Below are 24,306 nucleotides of genomic sequence, written 5' to 3'. Positions count from 1 at the left end.
CTTATACATTTATTAATTTCTCTAATAAAAATGTTGTTCCCCCAGCACAGATATTAAGAGATACGCTCACTTTTTATTACATGATTCTTTATATGGATGGAAATGTAAGTTAACATTGAAATCATCCTCTGGGAGGGGAAAAAGTTAATTGAAATTAACAAACCTTAATTACATCAACTGTAAATGGAATGATGAAGGTCAAATGGGGAGTTCTGACATGCACAGATAACAGATAACACAAATAACTCAAGCACAGTGAGGTGTCTGATTATCTGCTTTAAACAGTTCATCGGTATATAAAATAATATCATATAATATCATACAATGTTGTAATAACTGCAGCTTAAAAGAATGTGTCATCCTTATTCATTTGGAGCCCCAAAGAAGAAATGTCATCTTAGAGGCTGTGGAGAGACAGCTGGGACTGTTGTCAAGATGTCATAAATTACAAGAGAACTTGGTGAAAACTCCATTCTCCTACAATAGCATTTTGCTATTATAAGCAGGTTTAGGAATGTGCCTTTACCAAATTAGGACTTTAAGGAATGCTGTTGTAGAGTTATAAGCAGTGGACAGGTACCAGAAAGTCAGAACCACTATTGGGCTGCATGGTTCTCCATCGGTGTACCGATGTCTGTATTTAACATGGACTGGATTGTAATAAACCTGTTATATATATATATATATATATATATATATATATATATATATATATATATATATATATATATATATATTTTTTTTTTTTTTTTACTTTAAGGGACTTTACGGAGATTTGAGATTTTATGCTCGTGATTGCCCCCTCAGGCCAAAAGCGTAACGGCAGCTTCAATAGTAGGCTCATGCACGAGGCGCGCATGCTGTACGTGCACACTCCTTAATGAAAATAACAGCTGAGACAGTCCTGTGTGTGTGTGTGTGTGTGTGTGTGTGTGTGTGTGTGTGTGTGTGTGTGTGTGTGTGTGTGTGTGTGTGTGTGTGTGTGTGTGTGTGTGTGTGTGTGTGTGTGTGTGTGTGTGTGTTTGTGTGTGTGTGTGTGTGTGTGTGTGTGTGTGTGTGTGTGTGTGTGTGTGTGTGTGTGTGTGGCCCAGAGGACAGGAGAACTTGCTTGAAAATTTTTTCCAAAATGAAAGTTGAACCCACATCTTTTTTATCTGTGAATTCAATGCCGTTCGGCAAGTCTCAAATAAAAATTGGTGCATCTTACTGTAAAAAAAAAATACCATTAACGTAAAAAATAAACTCTAAATAAACTATGTTCACATCCAGAATCAAACCCAGTTCTGCTGCACAAGAGTCCGACGTCTTACTAGGCGAGCTAAAGTGCCAGTGACGTCTTTTGTATCTGTAACATTTATATCTTTGATGACAGCTGAAACAATGTTCAAAGAACGGTTCGGAGCGAAAATGGCTATTTTGTTGCTAATTTGCAGGACATATCTAGAAGAAAGTAGCTAAGGGTCCTCAGAAATGTAGCTAGGTTCATCACTAGGCCTTAGGAACAGCGACAAAGTCGCTAAGTTGGCACTACCTCTCTCTCTGCTGCTAAAGCTACGGATAGCAAATGCTACGGGCTATGCCTGAGCGTGAACGCGCATGAAGCAGCCTGCTCGACCCAACCAGCTCTCTTTTTCTGTGATTTTACAGAAAAACAGGCAATCACAGTAAAAAGGCCAGGGCTCATTCTCGAGGACCAGGGCATTGCAGGAGAATGTATGAAGAAGAAATTTATTATTTCTATGCATGTTTTGGCTGTCAAACTTCCATAATGCCCCTTAAAACTTTGTCATCACAGAGTACAACCACTCCAAGATACAGGACCAGCTCGGCATGCAAATTAACCACAACAATTTGCAATGGTGAATGGTCTGGGTTTTGATAGCGACTTCTTAAGGCTGATTCATACTGACACTGCTCCAGCATGTCGGATCTGTTGGATCGCCATGATGCGACGACGTATGGGCGATTCAACAGTGTTGGATCGTGTTGGAACGTCGGTTGGAGTCGAGCTCTATTTTCTTAACATCCGACGGCGGCGTTGTATGCTGGACGTCTGTTATTGGTCAGCCGGCACGACGTAGCTTCCCTTAAAAAATGTAAACAGCGCGAGTGTTGACACAGTCCTGAAGACACGGAACAGATGGAGCAGAGTTGTTGTTCTTCTAGCTCAAGCAGCTCCTGCTCAATAAGAATTCGCTCTGTGTCTGTGTTGTCCATCTTTTGGTGTCACAAATAATAAATAGTAGTAGGGCAGACACGTCACTACAAGAGTATGCACACCTGCATAGGAGCGCGCCCTCTGTTGTTTTGGTGGAGAATTTCTTCAAAACTCAGGCCAATAAGTTAGGAATGTGCCTCCTGCTGTCCTGGTGGAGAACTTCTTTGCAACAGGTCGGGCCAGTATGAATACAGAGGAGATCCAAGGCTGCAGAAGTGTGTGTGTGTGTGTGTGTGTGTGGGGGGGGGGGGGGGGGGGATAAATGTGCCTTTGTTTAAGCATGAATCAGGCTTTAGGGTTCTACAACCCCCCCCCCAAAGCACTTTACAACACAATCAGTCAATTACCCATTCACACACACATTCACACGCTGGTGGGGATGAGCTACGATGAAGCCACTGCTGCCCTGGGGCGCACTGACAAAGGTGAGGCCTGCCAAACACAAGTACCACTGGTCCCTCCGGCCACCACCAGCAGGCATGGTCTTGTCCAAGGACACAACAGCAGCATTCTCTGGTCAGAGCTGGGATCGAACCTGCAACCTTCTGATTACTGGACAACTCTCTATACCTCCTGGTGGAGGTGACTTTAGTTTTCATGTATTTTTTTTTTCGTCATCGTCGTCGTCTTCCTCCGCTTATCCGGGTCCGGGTCGCGGGGGCAGCATCCCAAATAGGAAGTTCCAGACCGTCCTCTCCCCGGCCACCTCCACCAGCTCCTCCGGCAGGACCCCAAGGCGTTCCCGGACCAGATTGGAGATGAAACCTCTCCAACATGTCCTGGGCCGACCCGGGGGCCTCCTGCCGGCAGGACATGCCAGAAACACCTCCCCGGGGAGGCGTCCAGGAGGCATCCTGACCAGATGCCCAAACCACCTCAACTGGATCCTTTCGATCCAGGGGAGCAGCGGTTCTACTCCGAGTCCCTCCCGAATGTCCGAGCTCCTCACCCTATCTCTAAGGCTGAGCCCGGCCACCCTACGGAGGAAACTCATTTCGGCCGCTTGTATCCGCGATCTCGTTCTTTCGGTCATTACCCAAAGCTCATGACCATAGGTGAGGATTGGGACGTAGACCGACCGGTAAATCGAGAGCCTGGCTTTCTGGCTCAGCTCCCTCTTCCCCACGACAGATCGGTTCAGCGTCCGCATCACTGCAGACGCCGAACCAATCCGCCTGTCGATCTCCCGATCCCTCCTACCCTCACTCGTGAACAAGACCCCGAGATACTTAAACTCCTCCACTTGAGGTAGGACCTCTCCCCCGACCCGGAGTTGGCAAGCCACCCTTTTTCGGTCGAGAACCACGGTCTCAGATTTGGAGGTGCTGATCCTCATCCCAGCCGCTTCACACTCGGCCGCGAACCTACCCAGCAAGAGCTGAAGGTCAGAGCTGGATGAAGCCAGGAGGACCCCATCATCCACAAAAAGCAGAGACGAGATTCGTCTGCCACCAAACTCGACACACTCCAATGACAATAATTATTTTTCTGATTAATTGTAATGTAAATTTAATTCTCTTACAAATGCAAATCCCAGTTTTTCCTACGCCATTGTTTATCCTGCTTTGTGTGTGTGTGTGTGTGTGTGTGTGTGTGTTTGTGTGTGTGTGTGTGTGTGTGTGTGTGTGTGTGTGTGTGTGTGTGTGTGTGTGTGTGTGCGACCATGGCATCCTAGATCGAGGGCATTCTCCTGCGACTCATCCGTTCATCACAGTGCAGTTGTTGCCCCCACTTGTCTCAGCTCACTGTCAGATCTTTGTTTTCCACCAGCGAGGAAACGCTCTCAGCTCATGAATCTAAAAGTATCTAACGCTAAAGTACACCGCTGACACGACCAAACAGACAAGGTCAAGATAAACAAAGGAACTCTGCGGCTGTTTTGCCATAAAAACAACAAGTAAAACATGAATAATTGTTGACGAAATAGCATTAATTATTTATAAATCATTACGGTTAAACTCTGAAGGGCCTGAAACGGGTAGTCTGGATTCTTCCTGTTTCACAGCAACGTGGGTAAAAAGAAAAAGATGTAATCCCAGTGCAGGTTGTACTTGCAATGCTATCGTAGCGTGGCCTATGATAGAAAATGGACTCCAGGGAGCTGGTGACAGAGATCCTGCTTTTTAAACGGAGGCCATGACTACAACTGGCCAGCATCCAGCTTCCTCCCAGTTTAATCATTGGGAGAGCAATAGGTTTTATAACTAAACTTCCACCTTATAAAGTAGCAAAACACACTACTGAAAACCCTGAGTGGAGTCCCAATAGCAGCTTAGGGAATTACTGGTCTATTTGATGTCCTTAATACTTAACAACATGCGAATGATAAGAATAATAGACTTTAAACTCCTAACCTGCTGTCCCTCTTCCTTCCAAACAACTGAGATTCACTAAAACCTTGATGCAGAATGTCTTTCTGTTGCTAAACAAGCTTTAAAGATTAAATACTGAATTTAAAAAAAACACTATCTAGAATATCTACATTTTCCCAAAGATAGTCATTATAATATCAATATTTGTAACATGTTTAAAGAACAGCATTATATTTGAGTTTTTGTCTCCATTAAAGCAAGCAACGATGTAGACGGGCAAACTGAAAGAAAGAAATCTTTTCATCTATAATGACATTTACTCAGGTCATTTTGCGCCAAATGGCATATTTATTCAGGGTACCATTAGCCCAGCTTGCACTAAATAACCCTGAAGCCTGAAACATTAATTCAAGACTAAACTTCATTTAGCTCTATTTGGTTAAAGCATTAAATCAAGCGGTAATAGGTGTTGTTGATGAGGTTCAGGGTGAGAAACATAAAAATCTACACTGTCAACAAAACTCCAGGTTGGTTCAGGATCAAGTAAGTGAAAGTGATAGTACAACCAGAGAATCACAGGCCTGTCTGACCAGCCATGCATCCCAGCATTTCCAACCTGTGTAATGAGCGACTGTTACAGAGATTCAGAGTGCACAACCTTCTGCTTTTACTTCAAAATAACGGGACAGATAAACAGGAAAAGCTGTCAGCTTCACAGTTTTCTCATTCTGACTGATAACTGGGTTTACTGCTCTAATGTCAACGTTTATTTTGACAGAAATGTGCAGCAAACCGACAGTAAAACCAGCAGCAAAAAGGAAAGAATTCTGCTACAAGGTGAATACTTCTACACAACACTTTAAAGTTGTACTACAAGACAGTATTTCATCATTAGAAACTGGTCTTTGAGCCTCTATACAGCTTTTGAAACTTTGTTGATGCTCACAATGGCCCAGGAGTCCTGATAAATAACCAAACACAACCCCAAAATAAAGCTATGGAAAGACTGGCTTACTCCACCCAGGACTTGGATATTAAATGATGCTGTGTGCTGATTGGTCATTTTATGAAATGACTCTATAACGCTGCCTGAAGCTAGTAAATAAAAAGTGTTATTTTATTAATAGACATTCCTGAACTGACCAAAAACAAATATTTTAAATGATATTTGTTTTGTCTACTCCAAATAAATCTAATTAAAATGTTCACTTTTCATAAAGCCATAAAAGCCAAATGTGGCATTTTTAATTAAAACAGTATCCTCCTCTACTGTGAGGACTACAACGTGTTTGTTGTTCTATGAATCTGAATGCTGCAATAGAAAATATCTGCCAAAAGGAGAGGAAAATCAGGACCGTTGTGCTGTGTGGTCCATACCAACGCAGCTGCCTGCTTGTCAAAGCTTGATGACAGTTTAAGGTGGGATGAGCCATGCAGGAAGACACCGCAGTTCCTGACTGGCAGCTCTGACAGCCTTTGACACGGGTCTGCACAGCCTGTCCGTTTGGATCCCACTGTGGATGCTTCACTGGTCACAGATTGTCTCTCACTATCTGCTCTGACACCCTCCCCTCTGGTGTCTCCCTCCTCTCCTGATTATCAAGATACTTAGTTGAATGCAATAATGCAGACACACTCATGCAGGTTAAAACAAATACAGGCTCAACCAAGGAGCAAAAAAAGCCCACATTTGATCCAAACAAAGCGCTGCAGGGTGTTAGAAAGGATTCGTTAGGACAAGACGAGATTGCAAAAGAGACGCTACGACAAATCCTAAAAACAAAGGTCAGAGTTGTCTATTGGGAGGAGGATGATGCACAAAAACTACAGATGATGTCTCGAACTGAGAAAAATGACCAAGGTCCATTCCCCCAGCCTTTCAGGTCTCACTAGCAAAAATAATCTAATCTGTGATAGTGGTGTTTAGTCCAAGAAATTCCCAGACTCTTTACCTCCTCATCTCACACATTTTGCTGCAGCTGACTCATTCCCACAAACCCGCTGAATGGTTTTATATTTGTTCAAACTGACAGGCTTGCAGGGCTTCTTTGGGGATTATCGTGTAAAATGTCAAACGGGATGAGTCTGATAAAAATGCTGTTGTGTCACGGACATTAAAACATGTCAGTAAGAAAAATATAAACATGCTTGATTCAGGTCATGTTGTTTTTTTCTATTAACACATCTAAAGTACTTTGCATTACAAATATCAACTGTGTGTTTTAAAGCCCAGTTAGTCTGCAAAATGACACCAGCAGTGCAGAGTTTGCTGATGGATTTTGTTTGTGTTTGATTGATGCAAATACACAAGAGTTTCAGATTCTAGTTATGAATCAGTTACTGGTTTACAATCCTTTAACAGCTCTATAGAAGTATAATTAACAGATTATGAAGTCATAAATAGCAAGGATACTTGATATTGGCTTTATAACCAATATTCAAAACACCAATGTTGTCTGACTCTTACGGTAATTAACGTTACGGATATGAACAACACTGATTTATACTGTGACCCCCTCTCATAAAAATAGAAAAACTAAAACATTTTAGGTTGCTAACGTCACATATCTCCTATCATGCACGCTTCCATTTTAAACATTTACTGTGCAAAACCACAACTACTTCAATTTAAGTTATTTACAGGAAAGATGCCATGTTTCCTTTGTCAACAGCAGCTGAATCTAGCGTGATGCTGAGATGTGTATATCAGTTAGAAATGTATATTGTTTATTTTCTGTATATTGCAGTTACAGTGATAAAGCGTTTATAAAGATCTTCAGATATGACAAGCAAGCCTTGGGTGAAGGTGTTTTTGTTTTAGTCGCTTGCTTGCTGGCTAGCTACATGTAGCTCTGTGCAGACAGCATAGGTTCCCATTTGGCAATTTTAGCAAGTTTTGCCAAATAAACTAAATTATCTCAAAAACTAAACCTCAGATCTGTTATATTTAGACATTTTGAGAGAGAGACGTTTGATGGTAAGTGAAAGTTGGATCATTAGAAGACTGAAAACCAAAAACTATTTTTCTTTCCGAGATTGAATTGTAATGCCATTTTGGCCAATATTAATTGTAGACCGATAATAAAAGACATTCCTAATGAACAATTTTTGGCGACTCCAGACACATTCAGATATTCACTCTAGAGTGATCGACATATTTTGAAGAAAAAAGAAGACTGAGACCCCCAAAAGCTATAGAAACTGAGAAATGTCTCAAATTAAAGGTGTGGGAAACTTGTTTAATCAATACATCTGCAGTGGTCTCTGGTAGGAATGAATGCTTTGCAAGCTGTAATTGCAGGGAAAAAAAGCCCAGAATTCTTGGATCAGCATGGACAAGTCTGCTGCAGCAGAGAGTGGCAGCAGACAGCAGGATTTGGAGTCTTATTTCCTTATTTCTTTCTTTCTCCAGCCTTCAGAGAGTACAGACGCTTTTTTCTCAGCTCCCTTATCGGCTTCCCCAAGGCTCTTGTCCTGTCTGCCTACAGAGCACTTCTCTGCATTTCTCCTGAAACCACTACTCTTTTTTTGGAAATATGGACTTAATTAATTGGTCATTCAACGTGATTGACAAAATTTTCTCTACGATGAGAAGGGGGCTCCCACCTGTCCCGAGGGGACATTCGTATCGGGATATGCACTCGATTCTTGGGAGGTCTGGCGAATCGTGTGCCTCTCTCAGCTGTCCATCGAGGACGTGGAAGATTTGTGGATATTCGGCCTGATGATCACTGGATTTCTTCTGATTGGAGTGGGAGGATATCTGGTTTTCTGGAAATTTGGGAAGACGGGAGCGATTGGAGTGCGACCCGTACCCACGGAATGTGCCGCTCGTGCGGTGACCTCACAGACTGGGACGTTACTCGAGGTGAACCGTAAGCTGGACAATGTCCTTGCGGCGTTGCCTGTGTTAGTGCGCAAGATGGATTTGATCTCGGAGAGGGTCGCCGGACGATGCGGGGATGTGGAATGTAAAATTGGCTTCACTGGTGGACATGAATGACCACTTAGAGACTACAAGACGGAGGGGAAGATTATCTCTGTCTACCCTAAACAAAGTTATGTTTATCCTTATCCGACGCCATAGCAGCCTCTCAAGGCTGCCTCAACACACCCCCACAAAAGGAGGAATGCCGACAGATGCTGTGTCCCGACCTTCACCCTCTCCCTTCAGGCTATATCTGCAGGGACCTCAATGTGCTCTCTGTTCCTTATCTCTCCCTCCCACCTGTTGTTCTGCAGCTGGTCGATGCGCCGCAGGGGCAGCTCCCATTGGAGGCTTCAGGATCCCGCCCACCCCCACCTCCCCATTGGACTCTGATGTTGTACACGTGCTGTCTGTGCTTCCATGTCGGGTGTTTTTTTTTTTGCATTGGAGTGCTACACCCTGCTGGTGTAACCCTGTTAATGCCTTTTTTTCCCCTCCCTGAACTTTCCTCATGTAACACCCTTTTCATCTAACTATTAAGGTAGCGCGACTCATGTTGCGAATGACCGCAGTCACCAATTCTTGTTATGTGTCTTACCCACGTATGTCTGATCTTTGAATTGTGTGTGCTGAAACTGAATTTCATTTCTCTGTATGTCCTGCACATGTGGAGAATATGACAATAAATGACTCTTGACTCTTGACTCTTGACTCTCTTGATATTTGGACATCTCACCTCGGACTGGATAACAGCAACACAGTTTTATCACTGACTTGCAATGTTGATGTTTTGTCTCCACAAATAAAACAAGCCTGGAGGAGTTTTGCTGTGTGGTGGTGTTGCTAATGCTAATTGTTCTGGCTCTGCCATACATTTTATTTATGGGCGCTGTCTCTTTAAGAGAATCAGGAAGTTGAGCGTTCAGGCCACGCCGTGCAGCGATCGCAGCAGTGTGAAGCAGCCTGCAGAGAGCGAGGTGTTGTGTTAACAGCCATGGGTTTTCAGTTCAGAAAGGGCATTCCTAACATGATATTTATATGAATAATTAGTTATCCAAATGGCAAAACTGAGTTCATCCAGGACGTAAGGACCTATTTACAAGTATTATTTAAAGGGCATCCTTAAATTGTTTGTGGCTGCAATGAAGCATGATTATGATTTATTTTCTGACTTATGTGCATTTTTACTTATTGATGCAAACGCAGTGTTTGTTGTTACAGTTTCACACCTGCCGTATAAAGTACAAGATCCAAACCACCCAGGCGTCTGCAACTTCTTGTGTGGAGGTGTTTAACGAAATGGATAGTGGAAAAGGTTTCCACGAGGCCGTAAAACTAATGGTTAGCTTCTACTAGTCAGGATGTTCTCTGCTGTTTCCTGGACGTTAAACCAACAACAGCCTTCTCCTTCGTGAGTCAAAATGAATGTTAAGTGACAGTGTGATGTAGATCTGTCGGGCTTTTCAAATCCTAGAATTTCACCATCTATTTTCCATCAGAAGCGAAGATAGGTGTAGGAGACTGTTTTCACGTTCAACGTGAATGAAAACTCTCAGTGATCAATTATAATCAGTAGTAATAATTAAAGAATGTTTTCCACACCTTTAGAAAATTTTTTTGAAATGCATTTGAAATAATCATCTATGAAATATGTCTTGAAAGACTGCGAATCTTCACTAACACTGGACCAGAAACACCTAAATATATTCACAGTTTAATCAAACATTCTACAGGAAAAAGTCAAAATGTTACTGCCTTTCTTTTTCCCTTTTTCTCTTTTACCTTGTTTGACTTTGTTTTTATTTGATTGATTCAGATTTTGTTGGTTTGCATTTTTTTATTCACTGCATGCTTCTGCAAATAATTTTAGCATTATTTAATTTCTTATTATAGAACAGCTGGTGATTCTTAAAGATGCTACAAATATTTTATTGTGTTTTACAATAGCACTGTGCAACGACGCCACTTCAAACAACAGTATTCCTATTATATGGTCAATTTAACTTGATTTTGCCATTATGCCAATAAAACTGTTTCCACGTTAGATCTTGTTCTTTCCACCTTTTATTCTCATGGATGTAGTGCTGCATCAGTCACTCTCTCCCGTGTGTCGGTCCAAGGGTAAACTGGGATTTATTAGACGGATGAATCCTTAAATCAAATGCAGCAATGCAGTATGGGAAATAAGTCACGTCTAAAATCTAGATGTTTACAGTGAGCAGCTGTGGGTTTGTCATGTTTTATGACAGGCTCTGATCAGCTGACCTGTTTTTAAGGATCCATGTTTTTAGACTCTGCTCCCACGAATCAACTCAAACCCCACAAATACATCAGAGCTGCGACACTGAGTTGTAGTTTTGTTCATGGAAGCGTTTTTACCAAGGAAAAGAAAGTGCTACAGACTTTTGATTCAAGTAGTTTCACTGCTGGTTGCAGTTTCATCAGCCCTTCAGAAATTTTTACAGATATTAGGAAAATAATTCTCTGTACTTCTGTCTGACACCAGATCAGTGGTGGCTGGGGATAAAGCAGAACATGAACATGGAACTGTGAACCTGAGAAAGCTCATGGTTCCCTAAAAGAAACTGTGGAAAAGATACCAGGAGACTGAATTTGTCCTTCTGACTAAGATGTCTTGTGAAAGGAACCAAATCAAGATAAGCAGAGGATGGATGGATGGATGGATGGATGGATGGGTGGGTGGATGGATGGATGGATGGATGGATGGATGAATGGATGGATGGATGAATGGATGGATGGATGGATGGATGGATGGATGAATGGATGGATGGATGGATGGATGGATGGGTGGGTGGGTGGGTGGATGGATGGATGGATGGATGGATGGATGGATGGATGGATGGAAAACTGAGGCAGAATAACTGAAGGACAGGTCATGTTGTAGTTGGTTATGTTGTTTTATTTTTGTTTTTCTTCACTGAAATTTTTGGATTTGGTTTCTATTTCCCTATTATCAATTTGCTTTCAGGTTTAATGTCTACCTTATTTCTATTCAGCCTTTAAAACCCCTTAGCGTTCAAGCATCCCGCCCATGGGACAAAACCCCATTGGGTTCATTAAACCTGGAAATTTAAGGGACTAAAGTGGAACTAGGCAGGTTTAGGTTGCTTTCAGCTCCCTCTAGTGTCTTTTCATAGAACTGAACGCCAAACCTATCTCTTCGCTGTTATTTCGTCTTTTTCTAACACCTTAATCTGGGAGCTGAAATGTCTCCCCAGCCTTCCTTAGTGACTACTAGAGATGTGTATTGGTGAAATTTTGGCGATATGATACATTTCACGTTACAAGGAGTCGATACAATGTATCACGAAATATTGCGATACATTCAGTCAGACGTTATTAACGATTTTTTAGACTGAATTTATTGTAATAAGATTCAATAAACAGTTCAAACTGATACTTAACATGTTTAACATGAAGTAAATGTAATACAGGGATTTACATTTCAATGGTGAAAAAATAAATAAATAATACACAAACGTTTACATGTAAATTCTTCTAAAACTTTGATACACAGCTTTTGAATATCAATCTAATATCGCAGAAACAAATACCACAATATATTGCCATAATGATATTTTATTACATCTATAGCACATATGTCAGAGTACAGCCTGCGGGCCAGATGCGGCCCGTGGAGCATTTTTATGTGGCCCGCGAGATAAATATCAAAAATATATTAAAACTGGCCCGCTGGCCGATTTTACCGCAAAGACTACAACTCCCATGATGCTTTGCGGCGCCAGCGCGGAGCAGACGCGCCCCCTCCTTTGTGTTTTTTCAGTGCCGAGGCAGTCAGAGGTAGTTGGGTGTCTGCAGCTCCGCTGTCTCGGACAAACTAAACACTCCTCTCACTCAGCGCCGAGTTCACTCAGCTGTTTTCTGACGTTGAAGCCCAGAAACGGAGATTCTAGCCGCTCAGTAATGTGTTCACGACTTAAAGAGAAAGTTTTCAAACTAACTTCCAGACAGAGCTGATATAACTCCAGCGAGCAGCGACACGCTCACACCAGCATGACTCTGACTGCTGTCGTGTCCCCCCCCCCCCCCCACCCCCGACATACAACAACATGGTCAAGCTGCTCAGACATGTTCATCAGCACAAACCTATGTGAGCACCTGTTGTCATCTAATGTTGTCATTATTATGATGAAGATGAACAAAACAACAGGAGTCTCCTCCTCAGCTCAGATCAACCCCATGATGCAGGTATCTGGCTGGAACAGGTGAGCATCACAGTAAACCAGTGGAACAAACTGAGCTTTAATTATTTTGGGTTTATGCTCTTTTTCTGCTCCAAAACATGAAAGTTAACAGGTGAGATGTTGCATTTTCATTTAAGATAAAATGATATTTTTATTTTGTTGTTGGCACATGAGAAAAGATTTAACCTACAGTAAACAGGAAGTGGAAAGGCTGCAGACAGATGAATAGAATAGAAAATCCCTTTATTGTTCCTCAGTGGGGAAAGCTAGACGTCAGCAGCGATGACACGTATTACAGGAGAAAAAAAGAGAATAAAAAATAAGAAAAATGAATAAACAAGAAAACATAAATCCTGAATAGATTTTAAAAATGCTGATTATACCACAAGTAATGAATACCACTGATGTGTTTTATTTGTAACTGACTTGCTCGTGTGTAATTTGGTTATTCCACATTCAGTGTTAATGCAGAAATATGTTTGTTTCCAAATTTAAAGGTTCAAAATTGCATACATGTTGATAAAGAAAATGTGCAAATTTGCCGTCACTTTTTCAAAAAATATTAAGTTTGGCCCTCGACTCCGTCCCAGAGTTTCATTTCGGCCCCTTGTGAGTTTGAGTTTGACACCCCTGATCTATAGTGTCTACAGAAGTGATTTATCACTGAATTAAACAAATCAGATGTGCTCATGATCTAAAACACACATGTCAGAGTCAAGGCCCGATGCGGCCCGCGGAGCATTTTTATGTGACCCGTGAGATAAATATCAAAAATATATTAAAACTGGCCCGCTGGCCGATTTTACCGCAAAGACTTCAACTCCCATGATGCTTTGCGGCGTTAGCACGGAGCCGACGCTCCCCCTCCTTTGTGTTTTTTCCAGCGTCTGCTACCGGTGTCTGCAGCTCCGCTGTCTCGGACAAACTAAACACTCCTCTCACTCAGCGCCGAGTTTACTCAGCTGTTTTCTGACGAAGCCCAGAAACGGAGCCGCTCAGTAATGTGTTCACGACTGAAAGAGAAAGTTTTCCAACTAACGTCCAGACAGAGCTGATATAACTCCAGCGAACAGCGACACGCTCAAACCAGCACGGCTCTGTGGTTGCTGACGTGTTTCCTCCCCGACACACAACAATGTGGTCAAGCTGCTCAGACATGTTCATCAGCACAAACCTATGTGAGCACCTGTTGTCATCTAATGTTGTCATTATTATGATGAAGATGAACAAAACAACAGGAGTCTCCTCCTCAGCTCAGATCAACCCCATGATGCAGGTATCTGGCTGGAACAGGTGAGCATCACAGTAAACCAGTGGAGCAAACTGAGCTTTAAATATGCTGGTTTTATGCTCTTTTTCTGCTCCAAAACATGAAAGTTAACAGGTGAGATATTGCATTTTCATTTAAGATAAAATGATATTTTTATTTTGTTGCTGGCCCATGAGAAAAGATTTAACCTACAGTAAACAGGAAGTGGAAAGGCTGCAGACAGATGAATAGAATAGAAAATCCCTTTATTGTTCCTCAGTGGGGAAAGCTAGATGTCACAGCAGCGATGACACTTATTACAGGAGAAAAAAAGGAGAATAAAAAATAAGAAAAATGAATAAACAAGAAAAAATAAATCCTGAATAGATTTTAAAAATGCTGATTATACCACATGTAATGAATACCACTGATGCCTTTTATTTAAAACTGACTTGCTCGTGTGTAATTTGGTTATTCCACATTCAGTGTTAATGCAGAAATAAGTTTGTTTCCAAATTTAAAGGTTCAAAATTGCATATATGTTGATAAAGAAAATGTGCAAATTTGCCGTCACTTTTTCAAAAATATTAAGTTTGGCCCTCGACTCCGTCCCAGAGTTTCATTTCGGCCCCGTGTGAGTTTGAGTTTGACACCCCTGATCTAAAACATCCAGGAAATGAGCTGGAGGTGGACTGCAGAGCCAGATATGTCAGCTACATTTTTCTAAGTCCCAACAGAGCGGCCCGCCAGTTTGAAGTTGCAAGTAGAATATTCTGATCACAGGGGGCGATAGGGGCCGGGTAGCTTTTCATTAACCCTGTAAAGAGTCCTTTTTGCATTTATTGTTGTTTCTTCACAGTTTTTTTATGTATCAGTTTTGTTTGTTCTGCCTTAGTCACTTGAGTGCAAATCTGTATTTTGGCTGCTTAAAATTAACTAGTTATGATAAATCATTTAAACTCCATGCACACTCTCCTAAGTAGAAGTTAATACACACTTTATCTGGGGAGATACCATTTTGTTGTTTCTCTTTTTCCAGCTTTTACCCGAAAATGCAAAAATCTTTTTTATATTCAACGGACATTAGAGCGACCGGTCTTCTCACCTGCTTCCTTTAAATCTAAACACATTTTAATATTTGTAACGTTCTATAATAAACCTTAAGGACATGTTAGCTTCATTCAGTAATTAGTGCAAAGCGGTTCAGAGCTACATAAAGGAGCAGACAGGCTTCAGCCTGCAAGCTTTTACCTTCAGCAACACTTTAGCTTAAATGAGTCTGATGTGCAGCCGTCATAATGAATTTCCTTTCACACTGAATCTGTCAGTTTGCCTGATTATTTAAATTCATGTCATCAAACAATAAATCTGGATTAACACGCAGCAAATTTGTCAACAGCAAATCAATAAACCATGCAGTGATTGACTTGGCATTCACTTCAGCTGCTCCGAGGCACATTTAGACTTCATTGCGAGCAAACCTTCAAAGCAATTAATGCACGCATCATTTTAAAAGCATAAGAGGAAAACAAAGATTCTGTGGCAATAATAATTATCCCTGTGAGATTTTGTTGGCTGGTGAAGATCCAACATCTAAATGATTTGAAATGTACAGTAAAAACATTTATGTCCAGAGGAGAAGTAACTGTTTTCAAACAGGATTTTTAAATGTGAAACTGAGCTTTTAAGTTGTTTTATTTTGTTTTTATGTATTTTGAAGAGGTTTTTATTTTACATTTTTTTTGGTGTACTATCTTGACCAGTGCGACACACAATTGAATTCATTATTTGAAAATTGGAGAAGGACATTAAGCTCTTCTCAGTAAGAGGTTAAAAAGTCTTTAGCAGAACTTTGGCTTTGAATGACTAAAAAGTAAATGTTTAAGTGAACGAAGCACTAAAAGATTCATGTCTAAAATGAACCGTTCTCTTACGAACTTTTGTTTTCCTTTCATTTGTCAGTTCCTGACTCTTGATAAAGTCCTTGGTAGATAAAGCAGAGATTAAACTGTCACAGGTGGAGAATAAATGCTTTATGCCCAACAGGTGACTAGTGAGGTGGACCAGTCAGGAAACCACTCGATATCTTAATTTTGATCTTTTTGTTCCATGAAAGTGAGCCTGAGAGTCTCTCAGCGGTCGCTTTACTGTCATCACTGCCTGTGATGTTTGGTTTGGCGTGCGTGCGTGCATTTTCACATCATGATTCCCAAATCTGAGGAAACTGTAACAACCAGGGCTGGAGGCACCGTGAAAGCACCAGACACAGTAAGACGCTTTAAAGTTTTTGAGAACACACAGGGGAGTGTTACCAGTCTGTAGGAAGGGCAGTAGCAGAAGGCTTGGTCAGGAGGGGAAATCCAGAGGCAGAGTCCATGTAACAGATCCAATTCAGGAGTCTAGAAGATCAGAAACTGAGACAATCCAGTCAGGGAGCAGGCAGGTGGCAAGGTCGAGGTTCAGAAGCAAGGTCAGGAACTTGAGGTTTAGGCAGGGTTTTAGAATGCTGGATAATCTACTAACAAATGCTTTCAAAAATCTGGCACTGACTTGGTGTTTTTCCTGATGTTATATAGAGGTGGTTGCAGGTGGAGCTGATGAGTTAATGTGAGACAGGTGGTTTGAATCAGGTAGATGATGAGCTGGTTGTGGTTGCTGGGGAAACCGGGCCTGGCTGGAGCGGTGGCATGACAGAAACAAATGTAGATTTTACCGTTCAATTATTTTAATTTTCTGGTTTTCACACGTCAATAAAATTGGTCTCAGAAGCTGCAGCATCCAAATCAACATAGTACCTTTTTCTAGAAATGCCATAAATATTAGAATAGTATATAAAAGAGGAAATGTAGGCATTAGTGAGCTTTCTCACAGCGATGGTGGTGATGGTGGCATTAATGGACTATGTCAAGTCTCTGGAAATCTAGACTCCAACATACTGCTTTGGACCTTTTTCGTTGCTGCTAATGGATGCCTCAACAATGGCATGCTCTCCTGAAATCCACAGCCGGCTCCTTCATCTTTTCTGTATTATTACAGAAGTTATTCAGACTATTACATCTTCCTCCATCTGCTGGTTCCCAACCTTTTGTCCAAAGGACCTCCTTATCTGTGTCCAAGACAAGTAAGAACCCCCCAATTCTAACTCCTACCTACATACACACATTAAAAGTCATTAAATAAAAACTATAACTCTTATACAGGTTTTTTTATTATACTATTGGGTGTGTTGTTAGGATGTTAAACTGTAATTTTTACAAACATAATCTTGGCAACCTCACAACCTCGGCTCAGACAAAACTGTGAGCACCCTTTGGTTTGCTTACATGAAACTATTGCAAAAAAAGCTATTTTTACAGCACTTTATCTCCTAGTTTAATAAAATATTTCTTGGTTCAGTTGTTCCTCAACCCCTCATGAAGTATGAGGGGATTTTTACAGGGTAAGACTTTACTTTAGTGGGTTGAAAACTTAGATTTGATGATGGTGAAAGATGTGGCTCTTCTGTTTTACTGACTTCTGTTTTTTATTTACTTCTCTTTTATTGGCTGTTTTATACATTTGTGTTGTTTTAGGTGTTTCTATTTTATGACAGCTTTTATCTGTGTTTAATGTGTATGTATGTGTATTTTAAATGGCTTTTTAGGTTTAACTCTGTGCTGTTCTAGTAGCAGCTGTGCACGTCACAGGAGCTGATCTGCAGAGATGACAGCGTCTAACCATCCAGCAAACAGCTGTGCTGTCTCCACACCAAAACAAACATCCGCTGATGGAAAATTAACCTCAGTGTCTGTTCTCGTGAGAAACAACACACATAACAGACCTTCCTCTCAGTTAAAAGGTGACTTCTAATTCTACCATTTAATCCTAAAAAGTGACCACTAAGCAAAGAGTTTCTAGAACAAAAACATACTTTTTTTGTCCTTGTTCTCAGATTATTATTTTTTTATGTGTTAATAAAACTAAGCATCTGTATTTTATATAAGATAAGACATAAACAATAAATCATGTAATTGATTCTTTGAAAGTGACCCAGTTTTCACTTAGTGGCTGCTTTTCTCTTTAGGAAGTGACCGGATGGTTTGAGGTCACAGCGCTGAGGAGAAGATAAACACATCTATAGTAAAATATTTAGCCTCTTGGTTGCTTTGACCTAAATAGGGATTTTTTTTCATTTAACTGTTTTGTGTTTGTGATCATAAAACATTTGCAGTGGTCTCTAGTAAGGAATGAAAGAATTGTAAGTAGTTCACTGGAGGAAAAAAAGCTCTGGTGCACCTGTTTGAGGATGTAGAAATAATACCGGAGCAGGAACAGTCTTATTTCCTGATATTTGGACATCTCGCTTCTAATAACAGCAATGCGATTCTACCACTGACTCTGTTTGCTCTGCAAGATTGATGTTTTATCTCCACAAATAACACAAGCCCGGAGGAGTTCTGCTGTGTGGTGGAGTTGTTAATGTTAACAGTTCGCTTCCACAAGTCAAAACGTTCTCTGCTGTTTCCTGAACGCTAAACCAACAACAGTCACATTGAGAGCAAGGAGGAGGTTGTTAGGACCCAAGATGCAGATATCCCAGATGACACGAGGCAGGAGTATTTTAAAAATAAAAATCCTTTTATTTAGGAGAGCACAAAATAATCCAAAAAGGCAGGAAGCCAAAAACCAGAGTCCTGAGTATCAGGAGAACAAAAGCTCACACAGAGCACAGACCTAGAAGCGAGGACAAAAGCTCACACAGAGCACAAACCTAGAAGTGAGGACAAAAGCTCACACAGAGCACAAACCTAGAAGCGAGGACAAAAGCTCACACAGAGCACAAACCTAGAAGCGAGGACAAAAGCTCACACAGAGCACAAACCTAGAAGCGAGGACAAAAGCTCACACAGAACACAAGCAATGCTGACACAAACAACAATGGACCGACACCAAACAGAGACAAGACAGGGCTTAAATACACAGGGAGAACAATTAAGGAAACAGGAAGCAGGTGTGTGGAGTGAGGGCTGGAGGGAAGGCAAGTGACACCAATTATCTAAATGGGGGAAACAGAAACAATGGAGGGCAGATAACCTCAAACCCAAAACTAAACCTAAAACTGAGGGAAGGACTCACACAAACACGTACACCTGACTTTAAAGCCTACAACATAAGACACCTAACCGAAACGCAGACAAAGGACACATGAGGGCGCTAAGAGACACAAAAGGGAATCTAGAGAGGGATGGAGGACACCAGGAGGCACATGAAGAAAGGGGCAGACGCAGACCATGACAGTTGTGAGTCAAGATGGTCATGAATGTTAAGTGACAGTGTGACGTCAATCTGTCAGACTTTTCAAATCCTACAGTTTCACTGTCTATTTTCTATCAGAAGCTAATGCAGGAGATAGGTGTAGGAAACTTGATGCTCAGCCTGCATGTTAAACTCGGAGTGACTGATTAATCATAAATGATACTTAAAATTTGTTTCTCAGTGAAGCTTAACTTTAAGATGTCAAATGAACAGGAAGTTTGTACTTGAACTGAAGTACCTTATAAACAATAATGTTTGATAAGGGATGTCTGATTTCATCAGCCATTTTGTTCTTTTTCAAAAGAAAGCAAAAATCTTCCTTTGGATCAGAGTCAAAACTCCGGTCATTTGTTTTGCACGGTGATGCATTCAGGTCAGTCATGTTGATGCGTCTCCAATAAAAAACCTAAATAGCTTCAAAATCCACTTTATAAATTCCCAAAATGTGTTCTAATTGGCTCTAACCCAACTATTCAATTCTCCAGACAATCTGTTAAAAGAAAATTTTTTGAAGAGCGAGGAGATCAGCAAAATAATAATATTTGTTGAAATAAAAGTTTTAATACCAGCAATCTGGACTCATCTGCTTTGCAAAAAAGTGTAAAATCCCGACAGAATTCATTTCTTTTCATCTTTACTGGTAGGTTTATTGGGTTACACTGCATGGTTGACTTACAATAGCGGACCTACAATGTGAAAAATGCACCACTCAGTCATGGTTTCATTCTTTTCTCCATTTCCGTTTCACTCCCTTCGCTTTTCTGTGACTACTAAATCACTCATTCACTCATCAGTTTTCAATTCAATTCAATTCAATTCAAGTTTGTTTATAAAGCGCCAAATCACGAGAAGAGTCGTCTCAAGGCACTTCACATAATAAACATTCAAATACAGGTCAGTTCATTAAGCCAATCAGAAAAAAGTTTACTATATAAGGAACCCAGCAAATTGCATCAAGTCGCTTTAAAGCAATTCTCACACTAAGCAAGCATTTAGCGACAGTGGAGAGGAAAACTCCCTTTTAACAGGAAGAAACCTCCAGAGGATCCTGGCTCAGTATAAGCAGCCATCCACCACGACTCACTGGGGATCGAGAATACAGCGCAGACACACACCAACACCAACACCAACCCACACACACAAACACATGCACACACACAACATATATACCAAGTAATGTTTCTATGGTTACATTGTGATTTCTTAGTAAATATTCTATTTGGTGAGAGATAAACTTTATTGTATTTATCCTACTGAATTTATAATTAAACGGGTAAACTAGTAGTTGCACATTCAATGTCAAAGAAAGTAAAATATTATTATCAGGAGAGAGAGAATGTTTAAGTGTTTAGCAACAGTGTTCAAGCCGATGGCCCCCTCCATGAGGCCACCACAGCTCAGCAGAACATCATTGTAGCTTCTTCTGGGGAGAAAAACACTTAGAGAAAAAATAAAGTTAACAGCTGAAATAGCAGGAAATAATACTGTTAAAGAGCAAATTGTAGAAGAAAGTAGTCAAGGGTGGAAAGTGGTCAGTATGTCCTCCAGCAGCCTATAGCAGCATAACTACAGTGATAACTCCGGATAACCTAGCCTTTTAGATGGAGGCATGTTGGAGGCAGGGCAAGGGAGAGCTGTCTTTACCGACTGTACACTCCACCTCCCTCTACTCCCCCACTTGTCCAGATTTGGGCTAACATCATATTTTAACCATAGGCCCTATCAAATAAAAATGCTTTAAGCCTAGTCTTAAAAGTAGACAAGGTGTCTGCCTCACGGACTAAAGCTGGGAGTTGGTTCCGCAGGAGAGGAGCCTGATAGCTAAAAGATCTGCCTCCCATCCTATTTTTAGATATTCTGGGAACCACCAGTAAACCTGCAGTCTGAGACCAAAGTGCTCGGTTAGGAACATATGGAACAATCAGATCACTGATGTACAATGGAGCTTGATTATTAAGAGCTTTGTGGAAGGATCTTAAAATCTATTTGAATTTAATAGGCAGCCAATGTAGGGGATCTAAGACAGGACAGATATGATCTCTCTTTGTAATAAGCCTGGTAATCACCTGTTGATTAAAATCAGGTGTGTTGAAGCAATTAAAACATGTTGGATAGTGACCCTCCAGGACCAGTTTTGGGCTCTCTGTGCACGTAGTCCATGAATCAAAAAGATTTTTCTGAAGTCTGGCCTGTCATCCACACAAAAGTGAAGACATATGGCACAACATTGACAAAAGTGGAGATTTTCAAATTCTCCATTGTCAGCTTTTGTTTCTGGACAAAAATAACCAGATTTTAGGTTTTGAACGTCACTGCCCATGACAAAAACGGTCCAATGTGACATGTGTATTCTGTGTTTACACTCACTTGCTCTATGTAGAAAACCATGAGCAAAGGACAATTTTATGGACAATTATCACCCACCGTCCACATACCCCATCCAAGGAATGTTTTTCAGTAGATATAGCAACAATCCAGGGAACCACTGCCTTCTACAGGCTTGACATGCCTATGAATGTGCTTCACATGGCACTGGCTTTTTTGCTGCTAATGAGATGGCGTGGACCCAAATTGTTTTCCTAGATGGGCGGTGGAGGATATTTGACCTCACAAAAACCTGGCTACATGGGTGCATGGCCTTTGAGTCTCCTTGTAGAGACCGATACGCATATTTTGGGTCTGTGGGAAAAAAAACAGAGTGCCTCATGCCAGCATAGGCAGAACATGCAAAGTCTTCACACAAAAAAACAAAGCTGGGTTTCAAACCAGCACCTTTAATGCTGCAAGGTGACAGGGCTGCAAACTGCACCACCATGCAGCCACATTTCCTAATTACTTTTAGTCAAAAATTATTTGAGACAATTTTGGGGGGGACTGGTATTTTCTATGAGGAGTGAAGACTTTAAATAACCTGTTTAACTCTATGATTTGTTTGTTGTGTGTTTGAAAATATGTTAAATAATTTAATTAAACACCATGCTGTCAAAACCAGAGCTAAGAGCATAGGGTTGTTGCTAAAATGCACAAACACTGAGCCAAAATTTCATCAACCTTTCATGACCTTGCTCTGGATTCCTCATTAAGGGAGGCATTCTTCATATTGAGCACATGATTATTTTTGAAATAGCTTCTTCTGTTGGCTCTGCTGAAAGATAAAGCTCCAGTCTCCCTCTCAACTCAGACAAAAGCTCACATTCCCTCAACAGAAACAATGTTGTCAAACACTTCATTCACTCTTTTATTTTAAGAACTTTTTGCTCTTCCTCGAACTTCTTCCCTGCAGATTAAAATGGAAATGCCACTTTGCAATTTAAAGGAATTTTACCAAGCTTTCACAACCTAATGCCTTAAAAATCTTGGCATGCAACAACATTATTGTCATTGAGAGAAATCACAGTGAGATGTGACACAGCTGGTCTCCATATTTTTGTACCTCAAGAGAGATGAATGTGGAATATTTCAGATTATAGACTCAACTCTAAATCTCATGAATTAAGATCAAAATCAAGATTGTAGCTGCGAAAACTATTTAAATATCACTAACTTCATTATTATTTATTTATGTATAATACAAAATATCTGTATATATACATAGAGTCATTCACACACACACACACACACACACATATATATATATATATATATATATATATATATATATATATATATATATATACATACATATATATATATATATATATATATATATATATATATATATATATATATATATATATATATATATATAACAATGTAGTAATAAAACTTCATCACATGCACATAATTCTGCCCATCCCCATATAGTCTATGGAAAACGTATTTTCATTTCACTGACTCACAATGCAGATAAGGCTGGGAACCACTGCTCTCACTCATAGCTGCATCCTGACCTGGTCTGAGTGTCATCGAGCCCGGTCATGGGAGAATATGGCAGGGTTGTCATGGGAACCTACTGTTGACATGGCAAGGATGCAGGCGAGGATCTCAAAGATGCAGAAAATAGTTGGGAAACCCCCAGTAGATACATGGTCAGCTACTCGCAGTGCCCTGCTTCCCAGTTAGACTGAAATCCAGTCATATTTTAATAGTGGGATCTTAATCCTGTGTGAAAGGGGCCTATTTATAAAATCTGATCATTTGTTACAATAACATTCAAATATGCATCGAGTAGTGCAAGGAGCAATCACTTGAGCTCCTTTTTGCTGCTAACTTAATCTGACTCTGTGTAAACCATGTAAAGTCAGATTTACAATCATGTAAAAGTTGAAAGAATTAACATCTATTTCTCTTAATTATTGACTAACTCATCTTTATGTCACTCAGTGATTTACCATTCACAATTCAAAGGCCTTTGAATGAATGAAAGACTGTAAAGGCTCAGACTTCTCTCTCCCCAGCCACTTGGAGCAGCTTCTCTGGGGGATTCCAAGGCGTTCCCTGGCCAGCTGAGACAGTTCTTCCAGCGTGTCTTGGGTCTTCCTTTAGGTCTCCTCCCGGTTGGACGTGCCTGGAAAACCTCACCACTTTTTACACACATTTCCTGTCCAACTGCAAGGCTGCGCTGCAGACATTATGCCAATGAAGGTGACTGTCTTCATTCAGCATTTCTCCTCAGATGAAATCTTTGGCCGGATTATTAAAACGTATTTGGACACTCTTTAGTTTATAGTTCAGTGATGAAAAAATGCTGTCAATTATTCCTCTTTGTGAACAAGCAGTTTTTTTGTTGAGAAATAGAATAAGAAAGTGATGAGAATAAAGTAAAATCAAAGTCGAAAAGGGAGAGAATGACAGTTTGAGGTGGTGTGAGTGAAAAACAAACTAATGCAAAAAGAAGTAAAATATAACAGAATGAAAGGCAATGAAAAAAAAGATGTGTTTCCAACAAGTAAGTATAACTCCGTTTCAATAAAACATTTTCTCTAAATTTTTCTTTTAAAAAAAACATTTGACTCAAAACACTTTACCCACACTGCAGGACATTGACTGGATAAATGTAAAATAACACGTTTTAAATCTAAAACACAGCAGATAAGTATCTCTATCATCAGACTCTTGGGGATACGAACTTGGAGAGG

At 40.6% G+C, this 24,306-nt stretch overlaps 1 protein-coding gene across 2 annotated transcripts in view; it reads right to left on the bottom strand.

The window, feature by feature from the left end:
* The window catches only part of pitpnm3 (PITPNM family member 3), a 186,695-nt gene that overhangs the window by 122,969 nt on the left and 39,420 nt on the right, over positions 1-24,306 (bottom strand). The gene's annotated exons all lie outside the window — the stretch shown is intronic.

Source organism: Nothobranchius furzeri, chromosome 13 (assembly GCF_043380555.1).
Source record: "Nothobranchius furzeri strain GRZ-AD chromosome 13, NfurGRZ-RIMD1, whole genome shotgun sequence".
Classification (NCBI taxonomy): Eukaryota; Metazoa; Chordata; class Actinopteri; order Cyprinodontiformes; family Nothobranchiidae; genus Nothobranchius; species Nothobranchius furzeri.
Note: the sequence above shows the minus strand (reverse complement) of the source record. Positions and strands in the feature narration are given on the sequence as shown.